We start from the raw sequence: 27,001 nt of genomic DNA, 5'->3' as shown, positions 1-27,001 counted from the left end.
GTTTTCATACATGCTCAGTTATGCAAAGACCATGTGGAATTTTGTTTGTTTGTTTGGACTTGATTTGAGGCTATTTCTTTGTTCCTAGCTGCTGTTCAGATTTTGGGCATCCTGGAGCTTTGACCTAATACATCTCTATTTGCTTTGATTGCATCCTACTCTTTGCTTCTTTTCTCTGGTTTTATCGTACTTTCCTGAATTTCTACTTTTTCATTAATTCATTCATTCAAGAATATTTATTCAGATGATTCAGAACTTCATGAGACAGGAGGATTCTTGTCTTCATGGAGTTCAAAGACCTACCTAGGGATTTTCAGACTTTAGTAAATATTAAGTTCTTATGAAGACTATTAAGAAGGAAAGTGTTCATGTCCCTCTTTGGGTGGCTCTGATTCAGAAAGTCAGGGACTTGTTCTTAGTAGCTGCATTTTTAACAAAGCTACATTAATCTGATGCACGCTAACGTTTGAGAACTCCAGTGTGTGCACTCCCATCTCACCTCCAAAATCCCAGAGTTGACTGTTTTGTTTCTGCTCCTCACAGTCCTGGGCCTAAAACAATTAGAATTAAAACTTGTCCATGAGAATTCTTTAAGGCAGGTGTGACCCAAGCCAACAGAATCAAATTATTCTATAAAATTAGCTGGATTTGATCAACTTAATGGACTCAGCCATGCAATTCCTACTGTATTGTTTGCTCCCACAGCAGCTGAATTCCTGGAAAATGGCCCTAATCTTCCACTTTGAAGGACTCACCCCCAAAACACAGAGCAGAGCTTTCTGGAATTCCTATTGTGTGGTGAGTTCTCTATGGATGTTTTTTTGAAATGAATGAGTTGGAGTCTCTAGAAGATTCTTCAGTCCCTTCTGAGTGATTAGGGAAAAGTTGCATTAGAAAATGAGTTTTCCGAGGGCATCTGGGTTGTTCAGTCAGTTGAGCATCTGACTCTTGATTTCAGGTCATGATTTCACAGTTTGTGGGATCAAGCCCCACTTAGGATTTTCTCTCTCCCCCTCCCTTGCGCTCTCTCTTGCATGCACTTTTTCTCACTCTCTCTCCATCTCTCAAAAATAAATAGAAAGGAAGGAAGGAAGGAAGGAAGGAAGGAAGGAAGGAAGGAAGGAAGGAAGGAAGGAAGGAAGGAAGGGAGGGAGGGAGGAAGGGAGGGAAAGAAAGGAAAAAAGAAAGAAAATGGGGTGTTTTGCTAATAGCAGAGAATTATGGTCCTGTGAGGTGAATTGTATTCTTATTCCCTGGGGATACATGACTAATTGCTAGTGTGTATAGAAAAATCAGAAAGTCCCATTTTATAATCATGTCACACATTAGACACTTTTCTGTTTTGCTTGTTACAAGCACATTTGCAAAGCATGCCATGTTAAATACCCTGATCATTTTTCAGCTTGATTATTGAGGTAGAAAGAGAGGGAGAATGAGCAAAATTTCAAAGTTCTGATCCTGGCTATGTCACGAGCAATCTTATACTGTGGGCTTCAATAACCACACCTGTAAAATGAGAAGACTGACTTACATGCAGTCAAACCCTCAGGTTTACCGTACAATTCCTGTAAATCACCATGTGACAAACGTGAAATGCAAGGTAGAGCTATCATTACTAATAATGTCATTAGAATGAAGGGAGCAGCTGTTGCAACTTGGTTACTTTCAATAACAGAGATTCAAACTATGACTGGAAGCATATCATAACCTGTTCGCATGCTGAGTAAATACATGCACCTTCATTCACTTAGCACCTCTGTAGGTTTTCAGATTAGGAAATAAACCATGATACAAACTTAAACTTGACATTGCTCCACACCTCTCAATCAGGATTATCTTATATCAGGTTATCAAAAAAGACACACCATCCACTTTCTTGGTGACATCTCCAGTCTTTCCTTTATTTTCACTGTTCGTCGACACACTGTGCTTGTGGCTGCGTTCTCAAAAAGGAATGAAGGAAAGTTCAGCAGCAGGCTGTGTAGCTCTGTTCTAAAGGCAAACAGCCTTTCAGGATATACCACTTTTCTTCTTCTTATTGTATGGACCAGAGAAGTGTGAGTGGGTCCTCAAGGTGATGGCAGATCGTGTGATGACAGATCAGTTGCCCCAGAGAGCACTGTTAGTGACTTTATATTCTTTGACAAGAAGGAGATAGTATAAGTCAATATTTCTAACCATTTCAAAAGTTTCAAATTCTACCTTCAAAAAAATCCAAATCATTTCCTTCGCGCTACTCCAGGTCTTAATGACAAATTTTGCAGTTTGTCACATGCTTTACTATTTGGTTTAGCTACTTAAGTGTTATTATTACTACTCCATCACAGTTACTATTATTAAAAAAAAAAAAACAGTTTCTCTCTTAAGTGAGTAAGAATAACATCCCAAATCTGGATGTTATACAGACTTTCCCATAGGGGCACTGTTCACTGGGAGAAGGGGAAAAGAATATTTCACTGCAGTGTTTATTGGAGAGTTTTTCCAATAATATTAATTTCTTAAAAAAGGGCATCCCATCTTGTGCTGGGGAAATTGGAAGCCTGGCACCACAATCCCATAGGGATTGAAACAGCCATCCATAAATCTGCACAGTGTGTCTGATTCTGCCCCCATTGAGCAACTGTAATAGGAGTTCTATAGACACGGCAGGGGCTGAATCAAGACTACTACCGAGTGAAAGAAGGCTGCTGTCAGCACTGTATATGCATTAAAAGACAGTAGACAGCTGCGCATGCATCCTGGGGTTGTACAGTTTCCGAATGTGCTAAGTCCTAGATTCTAAAACTATTTGTGTTTATTTACCAATACCTTGCTATGCTATTTATTAAGTTTGTCGCTAAACCCTGTTTTGCATACACTGGTACTTGCTCATGCATGCCTTATGAATATAGAAATTAGCATCTCATTAACTTGATAATTAGGCCAATGATAAACAGCTGTTTGGTTGCCGTGTAGGGCAAGATTTCTACCGAAGTTACTTATCTGCCATACACAATAGTGGTGCAATTATTTGTCACACTATCAATTATAGACAAACAACAATAGGAAATAAACTTTTCTTTCACACATTTGCTTTCATTGTAATTAAGATCCAAATTCATGCTCTGCTTTTGGAAAAACAATAATGCAGTGTTGTCTAACAATCTTGATAATGTAAATTTTCAGCTTGGCTTTTATATTTCACACACAGTTCAAACATCTCACATTGTGCATTCTGCTATAAATGACTATTTCCAAGATGTCTGTTTTATTTTTTTAAAGCTCTCCTGTTTCCATTTTATGATGTTGAGAACACTGATCATTGAGAATTTCTCAAGTTGTCTGGTTTTGCTCTAGTTTCTGTCTCCCTCCCCCTCCAAGATTAAAATCTATACTTTGACCTTCTCTTGCTTATAATAGGATTTGTGCGGAGAGAAATCATCTGAGAGACGTCTGGAGTGCAATGAAAGCAATGACAATGTTTTCTCGATTGTTTATGCATAGCTCAATCCACATTATTTCTGGAAGAAAAGAAAAAAAGAAAAAAAAAGAATAAAGAAAAAGAAAACAATGCATTTCCCTTCAATCCACATGGATTTAAAACTGGAGATGTAATTTAAAAAAACAGAAGCAAAAAACAAAAAACAAAACCAGAAACTGGTCTTTCCAACTAATAAAAAAGGAACTCAGTGCTGTGCTCACAGCAAAGTTGTGGAAGATAATTTGAAACTTCAGTTAGCTTCCTGTAGAGAAAAATAACAACCACCAAACTAATGGGTAATCAATGGCCAATTGCCTCAGAAAAGAGGCGCCCCACAGAATTCCCTAGAAATTAATGTGCTGCATAGGAGGCATTGGAAAATATCTTAAGACTATCCTAGTGAGCCCACCTTTCTTAACAAATAAGTAAGGTCTAGGGTGCTATCTTTGCTAATAAAGACCTGGAGACGAAATGCGGTCTTCATTTAAGTTTCCATGTGCTGTTCTCTGAACCACTATATTAAAAACAATCTTCCCCCATGATTTCTAGTGCTGTAGTGGAGTATAGTTTATGTGAAAGTAAATCTGGAAAGATTACCTTTCAAAACTGCCAGATGCTTCGCATTTTCTGGTAGAAATCTGGATTCTAGGTCTGTAATGATATTTCCTGCTGTGCTCAACACTCAATCAGAACGTACGCTTCTTGGAGGGCAATATAAGGATTCCAAGGCTAACTTGGTCGTTTGGCTTTTATATTTTTCCAATCCAGCTGGGGGGTATAAATTTAAATTTTGGGCCTCCCAAGCTAAACTTCAGAAGGGGTCTTTGTTAATTTTAGATCTCCTGCAGTTGAAACCCCTCCTTGCATAAACTTTCCCATGCAGTGCAGTTTATGATTATATTTATACCAATGAATAAAACATACCTTAAAAAAAAAGAAAACTAAATTACGGCATTAATGATACAGGAATGTATGGATTCTCATTGCCCTTGGCTCTCCCATGTTTAGATTCAAGTTCCTTCCTCTACCTAGTTTGAATTACATTAGTGTCCCCTTCCCTCTCTTCCTTCATCCATCTTATACATTCTTTAATAGGGTATCATGGTTCTAAGCACATACTCTGAAGTGTATAAGACCATGGTTAGGATTTTGGCTCTTTCATTTTAAATCTGTTGGACTTTGGGGATGATTAACCTAATTTCTCTGATCAGTGGTGTGCTCGTCTGCAAAATGGGGCTAATAATAGCATCTACTTCTTAGCATTATTGTGAGAATTAAGAGAAATAATATAGAGAGAGCACTTAGCACAGTGCTGCACAGAGCACACGTATCAGTTAATGTTAGCTGCTTTCCCTAACCAGGGGACAGCCTTACAGAGACGCAACATTGCGGGGGTGGGGGGTACTCTTGCACCTGCTTGCCTTGGTTCAAATCCCTGCTTTAGTGCACTCTACATGTGCCACCTTACACAGCTATCAACATCTTTGTGTCTCAGTTCCCTCATTTCAAAAATGAGAATGATAGTAGTACCTATCTCATGAAGCTATTGTGAAGATTAAGCGGATTAATGATTGGTCAATAGTGAGTTCTATATATGTTCATTAAATAAACCTGTTAAATATTTGGTCCAACTCAATTTGGTCCAGACTCTTCCCCACCCTACTGCTATTCATCCATTCCTCACAGTGCTTCTCTTAAAACTCTGGGCATTTACCTAAACAGGCTCGACACCATACAATAGTGTCGCCTGAACCAGAGGTGACTGGTGAGGCAAGCAGGTCATTGAAGGCAAGCAAGCTAGCCTGGAGGTTATGCAGTCACGCACTGTAGGCTGATAAGAGCTGCTTAGCTCTGGGGATTCTTATTTTGTAACACCATTTTTTTCATCCAAGGACCTTCATTGTTTTCCGGGCTCTCATCCTATAAAGTACTGCACATAGAAGGTCTAGATCCCTTACTACTGAAATGCTTCTTGTGGTACTTCCAGCCTAGACACACTGGGCCTCAAAAACCTTGCTGAGGTTTATAAAGGCAAGTCTGGAGCATTGTACTTCTCTGCCATTTCCCTGCTTGTAAATTGCACCTCATATACCTTTGTATATATTTGTATCATATTAGTATCTCTGTCATCTTTGAATGACGGTTGTATCATGATTTGTCTAAATATATGTGTATTATTTTCCTAGTTAGCCAGAGAATTCCTCAGGAATACCTGACATGATGCATGACCTCAAAGCCTGGCACTATCCTTAGACTGTCACAGGTACTCAGTATACTTTTGTGTTTGGATAATCCTGATAAAACCAGTGAGAGTTAAATTTGGTTATAAGTCTCAGAAAAAAAAAATGACCATGGTTTAACTAAGATAATAGATTTCCCTCTTACCCTCAAAAAAGATGTAGACTAAGGTCGGTGTGATGGCCCAGAGTGCCATATTGGTTCCTTCTGTGTCATTCCTTTGACTTCAGATCATGGCTCTAGCTCCTGAGATCATCTCATGGTCCAAGAAACTGTTGAAACCCCAGCCATTGTTTTCCCATCACAGAAAACAGAAAGGTAAAAGGGGAGAATACCTCACTTGAGGAGAACTTGCTGGTAGTTGAACACTAGGCACATTTGTCAGCATTCCATTGGCTAATGGACCACGCATAGCTGCAAGGAAGATGGAGATGAGGAAGTATGGTCTTTGTCCTCGGTGGTGATGAGTCCTGCTAAAAGTCACAATTTGATGACTAAAGAAGAATGGGAGAATAGACACTGGGGATGACCCTCCTGCTCTGCCCTAGCTGCCATGGCTTTTTAGTTCCTGGTTCCAGATCCTTCCCATTTCCCGATCGTTTTGCTTTCTGTTCACAAAAAGAAATCACTTTGATTTCTGTGATTAAATGTAACCAAAGAAGTCTAAGCAGCAAGCAACATATCCACGTAACCATGGACAATTTACCTTATGTTTATTGATTTTTCAGAATTGGCAACATATTACCTAGCCCTTTGCCTATGTTTGCTATGCAGAGTTGTAAAAAGTGGAAAAAAATAATAATACCCAATGCTATATACTAGGGACCCGGAGATACCTATTTTAATCCTTACACCAATCCTATGGAGCAGATTTCATTACTTACATATAAAGATAAAGAAACTGAGGAGGTTAAAGTATGCCTCAGCCATACTGTTGCTGATGAGCATAACTGGGATTGGAGTCCAGGGCATTCCAACGCCTGCATGCACTGTGTAACCTCTTTGCAATGCTTAATAAAAGTTAACTGTTGAACTGTGCCGTAAATCTTGTAGACGTAGTTCTGCATCCTACCCATTTTAATTATCTGATATGTGATTATTTTTCTTGATGACAATTTTACGTATTCTTTGCACAGCACAGCAACATATGGAAATCTGACATGATAACATATACCTTTTAGGAATGAAGGCTTAATAAATCATCTCAAAATTTCTCACAGTTTTGTTGCTCTTACCATTAGAACGTTCTTTATTCAAAGTTTGTGTCTTCTAGATCGTAGAGTGAATTAGAGGCATCCTTTCCCTCTTGATTTTCCTGCTATACTCTAGCATGGTGAGAATGAGCTAGAACAGATCATTTAAGCTCTCAGAGCTATGCTTAGAAGGACCAGAGCACATGGAGCATAATAATTCATTGCCATAGTTGCTTACTCAGCATTTTGTGAGATGCAAATTCTCTTCAAAACTGTTCTCTATTATCACCCTTTGGTGTGACCATGTTAAAAATGAAAAATGAAAATAGTGTTCCAGAGGAGCGGGGGGAAGGCTTGAGTTTCAAAATAAAGGGATATGGAGGGGCATCTGGGTGGCTCAGTTGGTTAAGCATCCGACTTTGGCTTAGGTCATGATATCGCGCTTCATGGGTCCAAGCCCCATATTGGGCTCTGTGCTGACAGCTCTGAGCCTGGAGCCTGCTTCAGATTCTGTGTCTCCCCCTCTCTCTCTCTCTGCCCCTCCCTTGCTCACACACGCTCTCTCTCTCTCTCTCTCTCAAAAATAAATAAACATTAAAAAAAGGGTTATAGAATGCTCCCATCTATATTAATCTCTCTTTCATAGCAATGAAAAATGAAATGCAGAAGACAACTACTGGGGCAAATGCTCACCTCAGTCTCTATCCTTTCAGAACTGCTTGTCACATGTCAACCCATCCTTGAGATCTGATAACAGTGTTTGCCACGTATGACCCCACAGCCCTGGCCATAGGTAACTGGACAGGTGGGGAAGTTCTCCTGCCTAAAACTAGAGCAATCAGATTACCTCTGCCTCAGGAGTTTGTAATAAGGGCTGCGAGGCAGTCAGTCATTTTAGGTTTAGAAATGACTTTTTCTTTCCACTATGCAAAGAGATGGAGAAAGCTGAACTGTAGAGAGTCAAAAGTGAAGCACATGTGTTAAGAAGACCAAAGATATAAGATGGAGAGGTTGAGTGCCCTGCATTCCCTAAGGCTTTTTGCCTCCTGGTTCCCTCATCTCTTTCCCTTTTGCTTGCTTTGGCTTGATTTGATTTCTGTTATTAAATGTAACCCAAAGAACCTTAACTAATTCAGGCGGGAAACAATGTTAAGAAAGGCAGAGCGGGAGAAGTACTTCTAAAATAGGTTGCTACTGCACAGAAATGAGGCAGAAAAACCAAGACCCCCAGAGATCTAAGGCAGCCTTGTTGATCATACCCCCCCCCTTGTCCCCATTCAGAGTGGAGACCAGTTTTCTCACTTGTCAGGCTACTCATGACAGTATCTAATCACGAAAATCTCTTCCAGAAAGGCGTTCCAGGAACTTTGCCCTGAAAAATATTTGAAACTGAACTGTACAAGCTTATAAACAGACTCCTAGTATTCGCAGTGTAATGGAAACAACAGGACTCCCCATGCATATCTTCAGGCAGGGAAATCTCCTAGAAGCTATGAAGCCTGAAACCAAAGATTCTTTGGAATATATTGCATGAAGACGATCTTTTTCTTGGCACTCTTCCACAAGCCTTCAATCACTCTGTGAACTAAATTTCTTTCCATATGTTTTTCATTCATTTACATTTAAGATAAAAATTATTGGCTCTGAGAGCCATTTGATGAGTGGTGATTCAGTGATTCTTTCATTGTGATCTCAGTTCAGTGATGATGCCTATCGTCCACAAGATGTTCCAAAAAAGTGGAATCATTACTGATGCGACTGAAGTCATCACTTAGTAATAATAGACTTGCATAGTTTCTTTTAATCCCCAGCAAAGAAGTCTGAAACAGAATCAATATCTGTTCCGTTGCTCTATTTTGAATTCATTTATTTTGAGTTCATTTATTGAAAACCTAACATTCTAACTAGGACAAAGAGCCATTGTTTAATTTTTGGAAATTGTATGTCTATCTTATACCACTTGCTGCTTCCAAGAACATACTAAGACACAATTAAAACCTGTCCATCTAATTTTGGCACCTCTGGCCTTAGTTTATATTCCAGGGAAACATCGTTATTTGATTTATTTTTCATTATTAAAAGCAATGAAGGGCACCTGGGTGGCTCAGTCGGTTAAGCGTCCAACTTCAGCTCAGGTCATGATCTCACAGTTCATGGGTTTGAGCCCCAAGTCAGGCTCTGTGCCGACAGCTCGGAGCCTAGAGTCTGCTTCAGATTCTGTCTGTCTTTCTCTCTGTCGCTCCTCCACTCTCACTGTGTGTCTCTCTCTCTCAAAAATAAATAAACATTAAAAAATATTTTTTTAATAAATAATTATATAAAAGCAATGAAAAACTTTTTGATATGGTCACATTTATGCTACACTAAGCGATTACTTCATTTCTTCTGCTGACATTGCCAGTATGTATCATAACATTCAAAATATAAGCATTAAAAAAAAAAACTTTAAAAAGCAGCCACTGGTGTAAAACACTTGAGCTGTTCATCCTAGTATCTGCCTTCCCATATCCTCTCTTTGATGAAATGTAATTTCTCTTTTGCCTTCTCTGAAGCTGTATCTATCTACCTGATACCAAATCATTGTGATGAGACAGTCCAAAATCATGACGAACATCCGTTTACCAAGTCCTACAGTGACCCATAGCCCTACATTTTTTCTTGATTGGGATTCTAGATAGGGAAGTTTGTCTAGATGTAAAGATAAAATAGAAGTGGTCTTGGAGAAACTATTTTCATCATTTAAGAAAGAAATATATATTCCTGAGCCTTCACTGGAACTGTCCCACTTGGGTTTTTAGAATGACAAAAGGCATATTTTGCCTCATTTGCCTGCGAAAATATGCCTTTTTGAGTGCATAGAAAACCTATATTATTTGAAGTGCAATTTGATAAGTGTTTCATTTTTATGAACCCCAGGAAAACAAATTTATTCCATTTTTTACAAATAATAAAGGTTTTTTTTTTATTCTTAGAGCCATCTCTTCACTAGAAATTGAGATCATATACTGAGTATTTCCTATGTAGATGGGAATTATTCATAAAAGATAGGAGAATAAATTTTCTTATGACCTTATTAGAGCTAACTTTGAGGGTTTAATAAGTGCCGAGTATTTCACAAATGTTATCTCATTTAATCTTTCATAACTCTAAATGCCCAATTATTAGCCCCATTTTACAAACAAGAAAATGAAACTGTTAAGAGTTTAAATAACTTAACTGTAGTCACATAGCTGGTAAGAGAAAGAGCTGAGACTCAAGCCCAAATTCCAAAAGCTGAAGGTCTGAAGGTATATCTATTATAAATTTTGAAAATCACCATTAAGGAGAAAGAGATACCAGGATGCCAGGGCTACCCTGCCATTTTATTCATAAAGTGGGCTTGAGAAAGGCACGTACTTCTGCATATATTTTTTTGTCTTTCAGTAACACAGGGATAATAATAACTTCTGTGCCCGAGAGGGTCAAAGAAGGTAGTCTTTATAAAAGTACTCTGATTCTGCCAAGTGCTCTTCATAGATATGATGGAACTATTAAGTTCATCTACATCTGCAGTCTTAGAGCTTTGCAGTATGTGTTTGCTCTTTAAGGTCACAGATGAGAACCAATGTACACTGGGCAGCAGGGTTACATATTCTTTTTGAGTGAGGAGTGATTGGCACTGATTGCTCCAGCTTTTCAAGTCATCTGTGGAAATAGAAAATATTGTGTTTTATCTGAGGCAACAAGACACTGTTTTTCAGCATTCACATTCTCATCAATTTCTCTTGAAGAACATATAATTATACAATGGGTGGATCTGAATCCTGAGAGTAAAGAGTAAGAGATGGAATTGCAGAAATCTGTAAGATGTGAGGCATGTGATAGAAGACGCGTATTTGCATCCACTTCCTTCCCGGAAATGATGGTTTCATTTTCTGAAAGAGAAATGGTAATGATAGTTTATGAGAGAAATAGACTATTCTCTGAAACATCCTGAAGAATATTTTTGCTCAGAATAAAAAGTGGTTACAGAACTGTTCATAGATCCTATATATATATATATATATATATATATATATATATATATATATGTATATATATATATATATACACACACACACATATATATACATATATATATGTATATATATTTTTTTGTTTTTGGTCAACTTTAACGTTTAGTAAAGTTCATTGGATGAGCTAATTTTAGTATTGGCATTCTCTCTCATGTATATGTATTTGTATATGTATATGTACATGTATATGTATATGTACATGTACATGTATATGTGTATGTATGTGTATAGTCATATGTATATGTATATGTAAACAAATGAGAAACAAGGTAGCATTGGTATTTGGAAAACCACTTCTTAATTAGCACTTATCATGTACCAGGCAAAGGCCTTCTTTTCCTCTATCTTATTTAATCGTTCCTACAATGTTGTAGGTGTTATATTCAGATGAAAAGCAGAGGCTTGGAGAGGTCAGTGACCTCCACTCTTTACCTCTGCTAATAATTATATTTGAGAGCCTGTTATGTGCCTGACATTTTACATACATTATCTCCAGTCCTCACAACAACAGTACAATGTAACTGACATTGTTCTCATTTGCCATTGCAGACACTAATTCTCAGAAGACTTGAAAAAATACTAGAAGTCATACATCTAGTAAGCCACACAGCTAAGAATCCATGCCATGCTGGACCGACTTCAAAGCCCAAATCCACACTTCATGGTACAGATTATAAATGGTCAATAGGTTCACTAGCAGTTGGCAGAATTCTGTTCCTCAAGGTATCACCTCACCTCTGTTGTGTGGTGCTGTCTACAATATAGCAGTTTGCCTCTCTAAGACCAGCTACAGGGCATCTTTCTTTAGGGTGCTAAAACAGTTCTAAAAAATATAATGTAATAAATAGAATAACATACCATCACCTTTGGCATGTAATGTAACCTCATCAAGAGAGTGACATCTCATCGCCTTTATTATATTCTTTTGGATAGAAATAAGACACAGCTTCTACTTCAAGGAGAGGGGATGATACAAAGATGTGACACATGTCAGGAGGAAGGAGTGACCACTAGCTTCCTGCCACAGCTAGTACACCAAATAATTTTACTTAGATTAGAATTATCATATAACCTAAACCCTATTATTCTGTTTTGTATCATTAAATTTACAAATACTTGAAGGATCAAAAACGGATACAATTTTCTTTATAAAATTATGTAGCCAACATAATACATATTAATGATTTTGTCATCACTATTTCCCCACATATCTAGTTCTTGATAACCATTTTGTACATAAAAGTAAGTGCTCACAAGCATCACTAATTACTACAGTATTTTATTCTTTCAATGATTCTTTCAACATTTATATACTTCAGTTGATTGATATAATTTACCATATAAAACTAAATAGGAAATTTTCTTTCAAGTCATATCTAAAATGCTTCCCTATATTTGAAAGTGAATGTTTGGATATCAACAATAAACGTAAATGATATACTTTGTCCCTATTAACATAGTTACAGTGATTACATACAATCGCAAGCTATTACTTGTGATAGGAAGCTATATAATCACATAAGCACAGATCATGTAGAATTCCAGGCATGTTAGATATAATGTTGAAGTAGGCATGAGGCTATTCAGCTTCTAAAATGCTGAGTTTCAAATTGAACCCAATACCAAGGCAAAAGCCATTAGTGTTGTTTCTACTGATTTTCACTCATGGTAGCTTTAGAATTGCTGTTGTAGCTGTAGTTGCGACCCATTTTTCATTCTTATTTTCATTTACTAGTGCATCCTATCATTTTTTTCTTGATTAATTTCACCAAAGCTTTGCCTGTTGGTTTTATTAAAAATTCCCTTTGGCTTATTTTATTACATTTTTCTATGCCTCAAATTCTCTTCTTGTAAAAGTGGAGATAATAATGGTTCTCCTTAAAATTTGTTTTCTATTTCAATTAATTTATGTTCTTATTATTTTGTGTTTTCTACTATATTTGGGTTTATCCTACTCTTCCCTAAGTTCAATTCTTTACTTTTTTAATTTCTTCATTTTGAATATGAGTATTTAAAACTATATATTCCCCCAGCTATTGCACAAGTTTTGACACACTTTAACTTCATTATCTTTCAGATGTAGTGTTTAAATTTTTTAGTAATATTTATTCTCTGACCCAAGAGTTATTTATAAGTCTGAGTTCCAATTTAACAGATGTTTTGTTTTAATTGACCTTTTCATTGCTTTCCAATTTAATTGCCCTGTGGTCAGAGAAAATGATATGACATTTCTTTTTCTGAAATTCATTGACACTTCCTTTATGGACTGGAATATGGTCAATTTTTTTTAAGTTGCTGAACATTTCAAGAAGATTATATATTATTAAATTGTTTTTATTCGATAACCCATGGAAATCTTAATGAATTAAGATAATAGAAGCTTCTCTCTCACTCAGGTTAAAGTCCAGATATTGGTAGTCACTTCAAACTGTGATTCAGGGTTTAGGCTGCATCCAACTTTAGTTCTGCCATTTTTGAAATGTGATTCTTAAAATGACCCTATAGACTATCTCCATTCTGAGTACACGAGGGGAAAAAGTCATGGAGACCAGCTTGGTCACATGGGTACAAATGACTAAAAAGCAGCTGAAAAATGTAGTCTAGCTCAGAGCCAGGAAGAAGAGCAATAGATTTTGTTGATTAGCTACAGTAATACCTAAGTTCTGATATTTTTTAACTCTATAAATACTTCTATCATTTTTTTAAATACAGAATTACAAATATTTAGATTTTCCTACATGTCTGCACATACCTTTGTTCATCATTTTCTTAATTTGTTTTTTGTTTTTTGATTTTTTATTATTATTTTTTTAAAAAAGGATAGGCAGGCGATACAGTAGGGACCAATTAATACTGAAATCTCATTGGGTTAACCCATAAAAAAATTATTTCTCATTCACACTAAATGTCTGATAAGGTGAGTGGAGCTGTTTCTCCTTAAAATCAGTCAGGGACCTCATCATATCGTGCTGTTGCCTTGGAATTACACGTGCCACCAGTCCTGCATGTCCCTCCCTCTTATGGCTCATTAGTCAGAACCCATGGTATGGCCTCCAGCTGACTGCCATCACCTCATAGCAGAAATTGGGTGGTGAGCACACTGTCTCTGTCACGCTTCCCTCTGGTTTCATTTTCTTCTTTCCTTTAGAAATTTCCTCCTGTGAACTTCTGTTGGTTGTAAACATTCTTATTTTTTGTTTCTCTGAATATGTCCTTATTTATCTCCAATATTTAAATATAGGCAGTTTTGTTAGAATTACAGTTATAGGTTAATTACAACTTTCTCTTGACATTTTGAAAATATTATTCCATTATCTTCTGGCTTCCACTAGGCTTCTAGAAGTAGATGACATTTTACTCTTTTTTTTTCCTGTAACTTTAAAGTTTATAAATTTTTAGCACAACGTATGTGTGTGTATCTTGTTAATGATGTCTGGAACTCAATGGTCTTTTCTTGAATTTCAAGGGTTATTTTCTTCAGTTCAGTGAACTGGTATTCTATTATTTCTTTGCTCATTGTTTCTCATCTGTTCCCTTTTGTCCCCTAGTAATTATATTATTCATACATTAGATATCCCAGATCTCTCCTCCACATCTCATATTATTTTGATCATATTTTCTGTTTCTTTGTGAATTTGTTCTGCATTGATGGTTATTTCTTCAGTTTGATCTTCCAAGATAACTATTATTCAAAATAACTATTTCCTGCCATGTTGTCTTTCTTTGGAACTGTTGTATCTCTTACCTTCTTCTTTTCACTCAGGGTAACCACCATACTTCTCTGAGTACAGAAGCTTCTGGAGAGATCTTCATCTTCCAACTACAAAATCTGCAAGTAACTCTGTTGCACCTGTTTTCTTTGCTTTTGTCCCTATTGCAGTGGTCAAATACACTATCTGTACTATAAATTCTAGTATCTCCCATATTATAATTCTTTTTGTATTATCATTCATTTCTCTATATTTATTTGCTTATATCAGCAAACAACCATACTATAGTAGCAGGGAGTATAACATGGTGCTTCTGAAATCAGACTACGGAGATTTAAAGCTTAACTCTACCAATTTCTAGCCTTGGGGCCCTAGATAATTTAATTGTGTTTGCTTTATATCTCTTTATATGCTTTTATTAAGGGAGGAAATACCAGTATTTGCCTCTTGGTATTATTAAGATGAAATACTTTATGGATTTGAAGTAATTGGCATAGTGCCTGACCCATAGCGCTAAATAAATAGAACTTAATATTTTTAATCTTAAAAAGTAAAAACAGGGATGCCTGGGTGGTGCAGTCGCTTGAGTGTCAGATGCTTGGTTTTGGCTCAGGTCATGATCCCAAGGTCGTGAGATTGAGCTCCAAGTCAGGTTCTGCACTGAGCATGGAGCCTGCTTAATATTTCCTCTCTCTCTTCCTCTGCCCCCCCCCCCACATTTGCTCTCTCTCTCTCTTAAAAAAAAGTGAAAACAATGTCACTTGACCTACAGAAAGCCCTGATTTCTACCCACTTGTCTGTTCTTTTTCACATAAAAACTGATCTCACAATGTGTCCACAAACTCTCTCTCCTTCTCTGAATCACCCCATGCATTGCTTAACTTGAAATACAATCGGCACGCTGGTAACTCCCAAATATCTCTCTACCTGCCAATCTCCTTTGCATCCTAGACTCATATGTGCTTATTCAGTATCTCTATTTTTATGACTCTTTTGCATCTTACTCTTAACATGGCCAGAAATCAATTCTTGACCTTGCCCCTTCCCCCTCAAATAGTTTATTTTTCCACTCTTTTTGATCTCATTAAATGTCACCACCACATACCCAATTTCTTAAACCAGGCTCTTAAAAATTATCTTCGATCACTGTATTTCCCTTACCAACCACATCAGCATGTATAGTTGGTTTTACCTCCAAAATGTATCTTGCATCTGACATCCTACTACTGTCTCCAAGCCACAACCTTGTCCAATCCAACATCATTGTACACACATTGCATTTTACAATAGCTTCCTAATTACCCTGTCCATTTCCATTCTTGCACCAATAGCCTCTCGACCTATTCTCCAGATAATTGCCAGAATCTCCCTTTAATAATACAAATATCATCATGTTGTGATCCAACCTAAGATTCCTACTTTTTTTTTGTAGCCTAAAAGTTGAACCAGTATATAACTTAACACATCCCTGCCTGATCCTCTCCTACTGCCTATCTCTCCTACTTTATCTTGATAATTCTCCTTACATTCACCATGTTCTAACTACCCTGTACTGATAGTTCATAGAGAATCTGAGCTCCTTCCTGTCTCAGAGATTTCAAGCTTAGTTTCCCATTACAAGAATAATATCCATTTGCCAAATCCCTCCAAGTCTTTGGGACTGTGCTGACACCTACATGGAAAGGATTTTTCTACAACCTCACATACAGTAGTTCAGACCTCTCCCTTTATTCCCTATCTTAGCACTGTTCTTATTGTCTTCACAATATTTCATACAGCCTCTCATTTTCTTATATTGTGGCCTCTTGTTTACTTCCTGTCTCCCCACTTAAAATAAGTTTCATAGGGCAAGGCCACCTGTCTTGTACCCTGTTAAATACACTGTGCCTGGTACATAATAGATTCTGAGTGATTTATTCACTAAATAAATAAATGAAGACTAAATTATTTCTGAACAATATTATTTTGTTAATTTATCTTTCAAATTTTAAAGTAAAATAATATGTCTTATTTTATTTCCAACAATACATTTTTGTGTTTTAATTATCTCTCTTCAAAAAACTGTATTACAGTGGTATTCAAATTTTCCCTTTCTTTCTTTCTTTCTTTCTTTCTTTCTTTCTTTCTTGTTTTCTTTCTTTCCCTCTTTCTTTTCTTTTCTTTCTTTCTTTTTTTATTCCAATAGTTCTACTTGTACAGAACCACCAAGCTGGTTCTTTGGCTTGCTTTCCTTCTTCTGATTTATTGTATCAATATAAATTGATTGTGATGGTTCCTTAGCCGGCCATGTTTGAATTGGCCAGTGGTTGATGTGTCTCAGGCAGTGGTGGACTGGAAGTCAGTGAAGAAAAAGAAGTAAATTCTTTCTCAGTGAGTCAAATGAACTGTAAATCAAATGAATTGTAAATCAGGGAACTCTATTTTAAGTCATGTGTGATGCAACCTCCCTGTTTTTCAGGTGCAGGTACAGACAGACTGTTCTCATCCCAGCACTGCAGAAGGTACTAATGCTTCCTGTATTAAAATGAACAAAAATATTAGTCTTTCCTAAAACAAAGCATCAAAAATTGACCAGAATAGTCTCCTCCCTGTGCTGAGAGGATACTCCTATGTTTGCACTTTTCGTAACCCTCATCAGTCTCCTCCTAGACTTGAAAAGAAAGGTACAGCATATTTCCAAGCTTCCTGGTTCTTAATATTTTCTACCACCTTGATTAATCACACTGTTTAAACAGTTACACGCTGTTCAGGTACCTAATAAATTAAGTCTGGATATCCAGATGTATCAGGACTACCTCCATGGTCAACTATGATAGTATCAAAGGGAAATTAGGAGATACAAAGGGTCAAGAATGGGTTTTCAAACCCCCATTTCCCATCTGTGTTTTATTTTGAAAGCCTGGTTTGAATCAAAAAAGAGCAAATGTTTCTATATGTCCCTATAACATTAAACTTGACTCAGGTATGGAAAGAAATTTAGGTTTGGGATGAGGGCAAGGGTAGTTGAGAAGAGGTAGCATGAAGAGTTAGCTAGAAAATTTAATGACTTTGCAGGTGTTTTTGACAGTGGAAAAAAATGTTTCAATTTATGTCAATTAATTGCCATCTAACGGTTTAAAATGTTTTAAATTTGTTGTGATGCACCTTATAATGTATTATAATGTGTTATGTGTATGATGTATATATGATGTAAATATGTCAAGATCAAACACTTTGGTATTAAGTAGTTTCTGCTGGCTGGTGGATTGCCTTAGATGTTCACCTTAAGCAGATAATATCGGTAAAAATACCTTGGAGAATTTATAAAGAACTCTTCAATTATGATATAATCTGGACCTCAAAGAATAAGTTTGATGTTTATCTTGAGGTTTTTTCAGTGACAAGAGGTAGCAAAAGCTAGACCATAAGACAGTTAATATACAAACAATGTGATTAAAAGAACTAGCATAGTTCAATTAATAGTATACTTCCCTGCCATTTTTTGCAGTTACTTCTCTCTTGATCTACTGTAATTCCAGTACTTAGCACAAAGTGTGGGACACAGAAAACACTCACTGGGTAGAATGAGTGACCTATGTTCTAGAATGGAGAATTTAGTCTATGATTTAATCATTACGGATTCTATTCTTCATTATAAAATGTAGCAGTCAGAAAGAAAATTATGCCAGGGGTGCCTGCATGGCTCAGTCAGTTAAGCATCCGACTTCAGCTCAGATCATGATCTAGTGGTTCGTGGTTTCAAGCCCTGTGCCAGGCTCTGTGCTGACAGGTCAGAGCCTGGAGCCCGCTTCAGATTCTGTGTGTGTCTCTCTCTCCCTCCTTGGCTCATACTCTCTCCCTCTCAAAATAAATAAATTTTTTAAAAAATTAATTTTTTTTTAAAAAGAAAAAATTATGCCAATGCTCACAAATAGTATTGGTTTTATAAAAGTAATAAAATATATAATAAAATAATTACAGGGAGGAGAAAGAAGAATACAGATTTTCAGAAAGTCAAAAATCAAACTAAAAATCCAAAAGTCAAGAAAGAACCAGAAAAAATAAAACTCTGAAGAAAAAAGTATGTTATAGAAAGCAAACTGTAAAAAACAGAAATATTAGAATATTTCCCTCTTCTATATAAAAGGTCTATCTATGCAGGTATTTTCATTTAATAAAACTAATCAAAGGAATGTGTCCAGGTAATATGACATTGATATGAGCTCCCACAGTTGGAGAAGTCATTGTTTTAAGGCAATTGGTCTCGCTCTCATTTTTCTGTTACTATTAAACTAATCCAGAAATAATAATTTAAGGGAAGAATGAAAACTAGGAGGTCTGTCTGGATGGAAGCCTTTACTTTTTCTGAGCCTGGATTACTATTGGAACCAGTTTCTTTTTTAATATACTTCTCAAAAACAAAAAAGGCCTTTTATGGGAATATTGGCAAGTTTATCCTTTTAGTATCCTGATAATTGGGTTTATTGACACTTGAATTTTGGAACAAGCCCACAAATAAATTTTGATGAAGGGGTACAGACTACATGGGTGGCAAAGGATGACACATTTACCCTTAGTTTGTTTCTATTTAGAGAGGATGATTTTTCTTGGCTGAATTTCTGCTGAGTAGAGTAATTTCTGGACTAAAATGCAATGCTTTAGAAGTATTCCTAGCATTTGGAAAGGGCTCAAGAGCTGGTACATTATCTTAAATGTTATTTTGATGGCATAATGGTATTTAGATTGATGTGAAAATGCCTCCTCCTGCATCCTTTGTGGGAAGGCACTGTGGGAATGTGCATTTGGAATCATCCCATGACCTCTTGCATGTTTATAGTGATAGCTGCTTTAGAACAATGAGAATCTGAAGTTTATGGAATATTCTAATTGATCTGATAAGGTACAAAACCCACTGTCTAGAGATGAACATGATCATATATGTCTGAGACATAGCAGCTAAGCCAGAGAATTCTAGAACAGAAGAATTAATAAACTAAGAATGCCGGGTATTGGCATATACGGGGTTGGAAACATTCAATTTTTGCTAAGGCAAAAGGAATAAATATATTGTTCCTTATGGTGTTACTAGGGAAAAGATGGCTGGATTTAAAAAGAAAATCAAAATGACAATAATAATAGCTAAGGTATGTTGAGTACTTAACTAACATGTTCAACCAGCACTTTGTGGTCAGCACTTCACAAGCAATAAGTCATTTCATTGTCTCAAAAACCTAATGAGGCAGAAATTGTATTATCCCTATTTTAAAGATGAGAAGACTGAAGCTCAGGGAGATTTAATGACTTACTCAAGATGACATAGATATAGACATAATGCAGCTGGACTTTTAACCCTTGAGTCTCTGATTCCAAGATGCTTACAATATGCATGTATTAATCTGTATAAGATCCAAACACCTGCCTATTCTTCTAAATTGAATTGTCTTCTGATGTCTACAAAGAGCAGCACTTTTGAATCTAGAACAAAAAGCTGCCTTTTCATTTTGGCTTAACTATGGGTTGTAAAATTTTAATTACCTTTTGTTTAGAAAGTGCTATAGAACCTGAACTTGTAATCAGTGCTGGAAGTAGGCACACCAAGGGGTTGTTGATTTCCCTAGTGAATTTGAGTATCATTTATGGAAATGTAATTACAGTGGAATCCTGTTATAACGATCAATTTGGGCAACCCCCATTTGATCATTACATCCAAATGATTACCACACACAGACCATAAAACAGCGAGCCTCTCAAACCAGACAGGCTCAACAGTAAAATATCCATCTTGCAAAAACAGTATTATTACCACTAAGTACTTCAGAACCAGCACAGGTCAGTCGAATTATAGGCTGTAATTAGCCCTTCTAAAGGCTATAACATTCTTTAGCTAAATCATAACAGCTTATATGAAAGGTTTGAAACTCAACTAAGACAACAAGTATTTATTATGTACCTGCTGTGTACCCCCACAGGAGTGAGGCACTGAGGAGAATGTAAAATAAATAGGAATTTCTTTTTGCAGCTCACCATCCACTTAGGAAACAAGTTGCATAAACTCCTCGAACAATCTTGTTTAAAATGAATGGGTACTCACAAACCCCCATATTACACTATTGGTTGGTTTCAGAGGTGAAAACATTGGCACCAGTAGAAAATAGTTTGGAGAGTAATCTTTTGTCACAGAACTGACTACAAAAAGAAATGGGATGGGAAACGGAAATAAGTAGTTCCTACCTGCAAAACCAGCACCTTAAGTCAGAGACAGCAAAGGGGAATCATCTCACATTCTAATTTCAATGAAGTGTTACCTAAATCTGGGAGAGCAAGAAGATTTTATCTCTCATATCAGTATTGATGAACTGCTAATGGATGACTGAATTGTTGGACTGAGAATGATCTTGAGGCCAAATCAAGACTCATGGGAAGGTGTATTTATATGGATGAGTAACTCCAGGCATGGGGATTACAGGTGGAAGTCATAGGTGAAATACTGAGCATTGTCCTATCTTGGACTTCTTTAATTTCAAGATCTCTGAATTGACATGCCTAGTATCTAACTACACTCCTAGAATCATAGCACAGAAAACACTGTACTGTGTATTGCACATAGTAGGTGATTTTTTTGCCTTTTCTACTTTTCCTTCCTTTTTACTTTCCTTTGCACTCACACTCTGTTGTAGGAATTAAACAGAATCCAAATTGCTACTCTGTCCACATCAATAATCCCCAACTGACGACTCTTATTTCTGTACTCAACCCGGATACTGTAATCCACCACTTAAACATTGCTCTAGGGGCTCCTGGGTGGCTGTCAGTTGAGCATCCAACTTTGGCTCAGGTCATGATCTGACAGTTTGTGGGTTCAAGCCCCGCGTCGGGCTCTGTACTGACAGATCAGAGCCTGGAGCCTGCTTCAGATTCTGTGTCTTCCTCTCTCTCTCTCTGTGTCTTCCCCTCCCCTGCTCACACTCTGTCAATCTCTCTCAAAAAATAAATAAACATTAAAAAAAAAAACATTGCTCTAAGAACATAACATACCTTATGTCCTAAGCCCTTGATAGTCAATATTTTTCTGAAAGCCTGTGACTCAAGCCAGTAAACATGTAGAGCCCAGCAGAAAACCTCACCACTCTATCCAGGCAGATACTTTCTCTCTCTTCTCACTTTTAGGAAACCACAATTTATGCAAGCAGTGGTATCTGTCTACTTAAACTGCTATCTTTCCCTGTAACTACATGTTTCTAAACACTTGCCTATTCCTTAGGGTAGACGGCAGTTGCCTTGTATTTTGATTGTTTCCAACACCCTTCTTATTTCCCTTTCCTCTCCAGAGAATCCACTACAGAATATTCCCTGATGATTCTCCAATGTATTATATTCCTGAACTTCAGTCCCAATTCACATATGTTGTATTTTAGCATGCAACGTGTATTCTGTGAAGCTTCCCTTAACCTCTCAATCTTTTGTATAACCATTATATCTTGAAATGTGATAATATGGTATCAGTATAGAATATTATGATGATATCTTTTCACGTCTGTCTTTCTCACACAACTCTGAGCTATGTCTTTTCATTTTGGGGTCCTTATCCCCGGGAAAAATTTCAGACAGCTATTAATTTTCCCAGGGTACTTTTCTAAAGCTCTTTGGGCGTTTTAAGAAGGAAGACATAACCAGGCTTCTTGGCCATCATTGTTTTTGATTTTTAACACATACTTTGGAGAAAAGAAATATGGCACCCACACATTCAACAGCCTTCTAGACTAAACTAAGAAAACCTGTTGAGAATGCTTACCTTATGGAGCTGACCACTGATATTTGACCTACCCATCAATTATCCCCATTACTATAGCAATCAGAGATAGATTTCCCTTAACTCTCTGATAAGGGTAAAACCATACATGAGGACTAATTATGTACTGAGCCATAACAAAACAGGGACAAGGATTGCATTTGTCCCAGCAGCTTTCATGATTATTAAGGTTTCTTGGTCATAGCAGTCATGGTTTTTTCAGCATATAGGGACCCTTCTGCCCAGACCGGCAGCTCTGGAGGATAAAACTCGTAGTGTAACATGTAGTGTGTGTTTGCTCTGAGGGTGGGGCAGTAGTAAGGCAGGAGGTAAAATTAAGGAATAACTTGTTAAAGTTCAGAAGAAGTGAAACAGCCATTTTTTAAAAATAACTAGTGAAGAGGAGATCAGTAAATTTCATACAGACAAGAGAACAGAGAAGGCTAAGACGGTAGCAGTCAAAATAAATGTGTATCATCTTGGCAGGCCTATGGGCTGGAAGGGACAGCCCAGAGAGCCTGCACTGAAGCTAGCATTTTAAGAAGTGTATTTTGTAATCGTATTCCCTCTCTCAGAAGCCCTAAGACAAGGTGGGGGCAGGGGGAGGGGGGAGACAGATTGGGATCTATTGAAACTAGGACTTCCTCCAATACTAATAGTAACTATGGTAAAACTAACCCATCCCATTTTTGATTGTGACTTTTCCCATATATCGTTTTCAGAGACACAGAAAGTTTTTCCACTTTTACAGATCCTGGAATGCAAATAAGCCCTTCTACTCATTTTTGCTGATTTTCTATTAGAGTGGTTAAACCTGAGGGTATGGGCTGCAAACTGCTTGGGTGGTAACTGTAGTCCTAAACAATTAAAAGAAGCACAAGGGTGTGGGAAGGTTTAGCATAGGCGAGCTTTGAGCTCAGCCTCAAAAGGACAAGAGAAAGACATGACAGCTTCCCCATCATCTAGCCTCTCACTGAAGTAGGACAGCAGGCTTGGAACCGAAGCCCAGTCAAGAAAAGGCACTGGGCATTTGGTTGGAGTGTTCTCTTTGTTGTACTTCTTAACCTAGGAACAGTAGTTAGAGATTGTTTTCTGTATTGAGCACTTGGCAGACACATGATCCTAACATGATTTCCAAGTTTAGTAATTAGTGAGTGAACTTTCTGAATTAAATAGGCACAGAAAAAAACCACTGACTAGGTCAGATTTGTTGCAGATCAAAATGGTCAAGTGGCAGCAAAATTTTAGATTGGGGGAAAAGCAGGAAGATAGGATGGGGGTGATGGAGGGAGTTTTTAAAAATGTTTATTTATTTTGACAGAGAGAGTACATGTGTGTGAGCACAAGTCAGGGAGGAGCAGAGAGAGAAGGAGAAAGAATCCCAAATAGGCTTTGTGCTGTCAGCACAGAGCCCAGCGTGGGGCTCGATCTCATGAACGACAAGGTCATGACCTGAGCAGAAATCAAGAGTCATACTTTTAAGTGGCTGAGCCCCCCAGGCACCCCTGAGAGATTTCTTGAGTACACATTTTCCCATCCAGTGCAGATTGTCTGCCTACTGTATACAGCAAAAAGCAGGTTGAATGATACACTTCAAATGGTAATTATAGATCTTCCATGGAACCTTGTGGCCAATTTTTGAACTTCTGAATGATAAAAATAGGCCAAATAGTGCTTTCCTACCAGAGTTGTAAGGACCCAGTGAGACAGAGCAAAATGCTCGGTAGAGAGCTTGGTGTGTATGTAGCCATTCATGCACGCTGTTTCCTTCCTCCTCTTCATTTCCCTCCATTTTTATTAGGTTATGCAGAATTAATCTTGAATATTCTTACGAGTTTGGTTTGAGTTCCCAGAGCTGCTATATCAGTAATCAAGGAATCCCGGGGGCCAGCACCCCTTCCTTTGCCACCACTTGCACTGCAGGGTTTGATCCTTTCAGTCAGCCTGTGAACCTGTGTTTCCAATGTAGGTTGTTTGTTTCCTTCTCTGGTTTTCATGAGAGCAAGAAGATAAGAGCCCTGAATTTGTGGAAGCTCTTGTGAGACTAAGGCCAAGCACATGATTTCTGCAAGTGCTGGCCCCTCCTTGAGTGAACCAACTTAGCTTTAAGCAGAGTTATTATGTGTGTCATTTGGTGCCATTGCTATATCCAAGACGAATATGAGATATCAACCTCAATATTGTGAAGATTGTGGAATGCAGACATTGATGGATGACAAAGACTCATTCAATTACAATTAGGACAAAACAAACAGCTTTTTGAAATGAAGCTCATGGTGGGAAGGGAGGGGGAGAAATTCCTATCCTGTTGTACTGATAGGTTTCCTTTTCTAAATGAGCATGGCAGCAGACAGGTTATACAGAAATGCCTCTGGCAGTAGAGATGACAGTGACATTAACAGCATTTGGGAAAGAAAACAAATTGGCATCATCAAAGTACAGCATGCACCTTGTAAATTTATTTCGTTATTATTTCTTTTACAACTTGCATAGCATACATATGTATCTATAATAGCTGTTGAATGTAGTAACTGTGTAGTACAGAATATTCAAGAACTGCGTATAGATATGTAGTTCAGTGCACTAATTATGGCATTAAGTATTGCCTCTTTAAATAGAGGATTTGGCATAGTAAGGGTCAATTAAAGCAAAAGACAAAAACCAAAAAACCAAAAAAGAGGCAATAGTATGAGTTTTAGAGTGACTCAGACCTGGGCTCAAATTTCTGCCTCTACCTCATCGTAACTATATGCCTTTTCCAAGTTTCATTTTTTTCCCACTGGAAAATGAGAATATTAACACCTATCATGCGAGGTAGTTTCTCTTAAAGAACTGTAATGAACACTGGCTGTCTTGTGTTTTCCTAGTTAATTCCTACTCTCTTTATAAACTAAAATACGAACTTGGACATCCATCCCTAAGCCCACCAGAGAATTAAGTGGCCCTTAATTTGCGACGTTTACCTCAACTACTCTGAATTATAAATGCCTGTTGATTTTGCTGTCTCCTGCAACTAGACTGGGAATTTTTTGAGAAAAGGACCCAATACATATTTTCTGTAAACATAAATTAGTGCCTGAATACTTTAATTAAACAATCAAAAATTAGGCTCCTCCTGCTTCTTATCAAACACTATCAACTCCCTGACATTCAGTGTTAAAAGAGGTAACCTGAAATGGTATCTACTAAATCATTTCTCCAGTGAGCCATCAGGGAAAATCAGCTACCAATGTAACTTTAGCTGACCTTCATGCTTAATTCACCCTCAGATGGATGGGCATAATATGAAATAGGTTTTCATATTTATTTTGAATTTAGAAACAAGATCAGAATCTGGAATTGGAAAGTTTCAACATTTTCATGAATAACCACTTTTTTTCCAGAATTGTTTGTCTCATTTATATAGATAAATAATAGTATATCTTTATGTGTGACTTATCTTTATAAATCCAAGTGCTATGTATTGGAGATTAGAAAAAGACAAGTAATTATTCATTAAAAATTTTTTCTACTAAAGACTCTGAAAAACTAGTTCTATAAACACAAAATGTGAGATAATAATCCAAATAGTGCTATATACTTTTAGGAAGGGAATAAACAAGTGACCAGATGGCTGTTAGCAAAATTTTACTTGGGCCTGAAAGCAAAGGTCTTTGCATAGTTTATGGAAAATTTTCAAGCTTATAAAAACATTAAAATATTATATATGTGTGCATATATAAAATATGTAATGTATGCATATTATATATGCATATAACATGTGTATAATACATACACATATATATATATTTTTTTTCAACGTTTATTTATTTTTTGGGACAGAGAGAGACAGAGCATGAACGGGGGAGGGGCAGAGAGAGTGGGAGACACAGAATCAGAAACAGGCTCCAGGCTCCAAGCCATCAGCCCAGAGCCCAACGCGGGGCTTGAACTCCCGGACCGCGAGATCGTGACCTGGCTGAAGTCGGACGCTTAACCGACTGCGCCACCCAGGCGCCCCCATACACATATATTTTAATGTTAAAATATTTTTATGTGTATGATGTATATATGCATATACACAAATTTACATGTGGTAGGGTTATGACCATGCAGTTCTCAAAGGAGATAATTATGGTACCATTCCATTCATGACACAAATGTTTTCCCCAGTAACATCAGTATGGCATATAAAGGTAGATATTGGGAACAGAGGTGCTTTTTTTTTTCAATGAAATTACATTTTTTCCATAGCTTAGATTAGATTATTTTCAAAGGGTTAATCAAACGTATTCTTAGAAAACCAAGAGAGAATAAGATACACACACAAATCATAACAAAATTTCAGGATGAAAAATGCTGCTCAACTTGGTCTTCCTCACCAAATGCTGCACCACTTAACGGTGTTTTGTCCCACTCAACTAATGGTTTTCCACTCTAGGCTCTCCACATCTTAGAGAAATCAGAGGCTAAGAAGACAGTTTGCAAAGGTTTTTCTTGACCCTGTGAACTGCCTTCTTTGTGGCCCCTGCCAACCCCCATCCCTGGATCAGCATTCACCGTGTTGAGAATGAATGGCACTGATAACATTGTGCATT

General features: G+C 37.2%; 1 long non-coding RNA gene across 3 annotated transcripts in view; it reads left to right on the top strand.

Moving 5' to 3' along the window:
• The window catches only part of LOC109503106, a 112,341-nt gene extending 97,114 nt beyond the window's left edge, over positions 1-15,227 (top strand). Inside the window, exons 6-7 of one of the 3 annotated variants that reach the window (XR_006584438.1) lie at positions 706-798; positions 14,710-15,227. This is a non-coding gene — a long non-coding RNA (uncharacterized LOC109503106). Of the gene's footprint in view, positions 1-705; positions 799-3,399; positions 7,353-14,709 lie in introns of those variants that run through there. The other 2 variants (XR_006584439.1, XR_006584437.1) reach the window with 2 other exon arrangements.
• The last annotated feature ends 11,774 nt before the right edge of the window (positions 15,228-27,001 follow it).

The sequence above is a fragment of the Felis catus genome, chromosome C1 (genome assembly GCF_018350175.1).
Source record: "Felis catus isolate Fca126 chromosome C1, F.catus_Fca126_mat1.0, whole genome shotgun sequence".
NCBI lineage: Eukaryota > Metazoa > Chordata > Mammalia > Carnivora > Felidae > Felis > Felis catus.
Note: the sequence above shows the minus strand (reverse complement) of the source record. Positions and strands in the feature narration are given on the sequence as shown.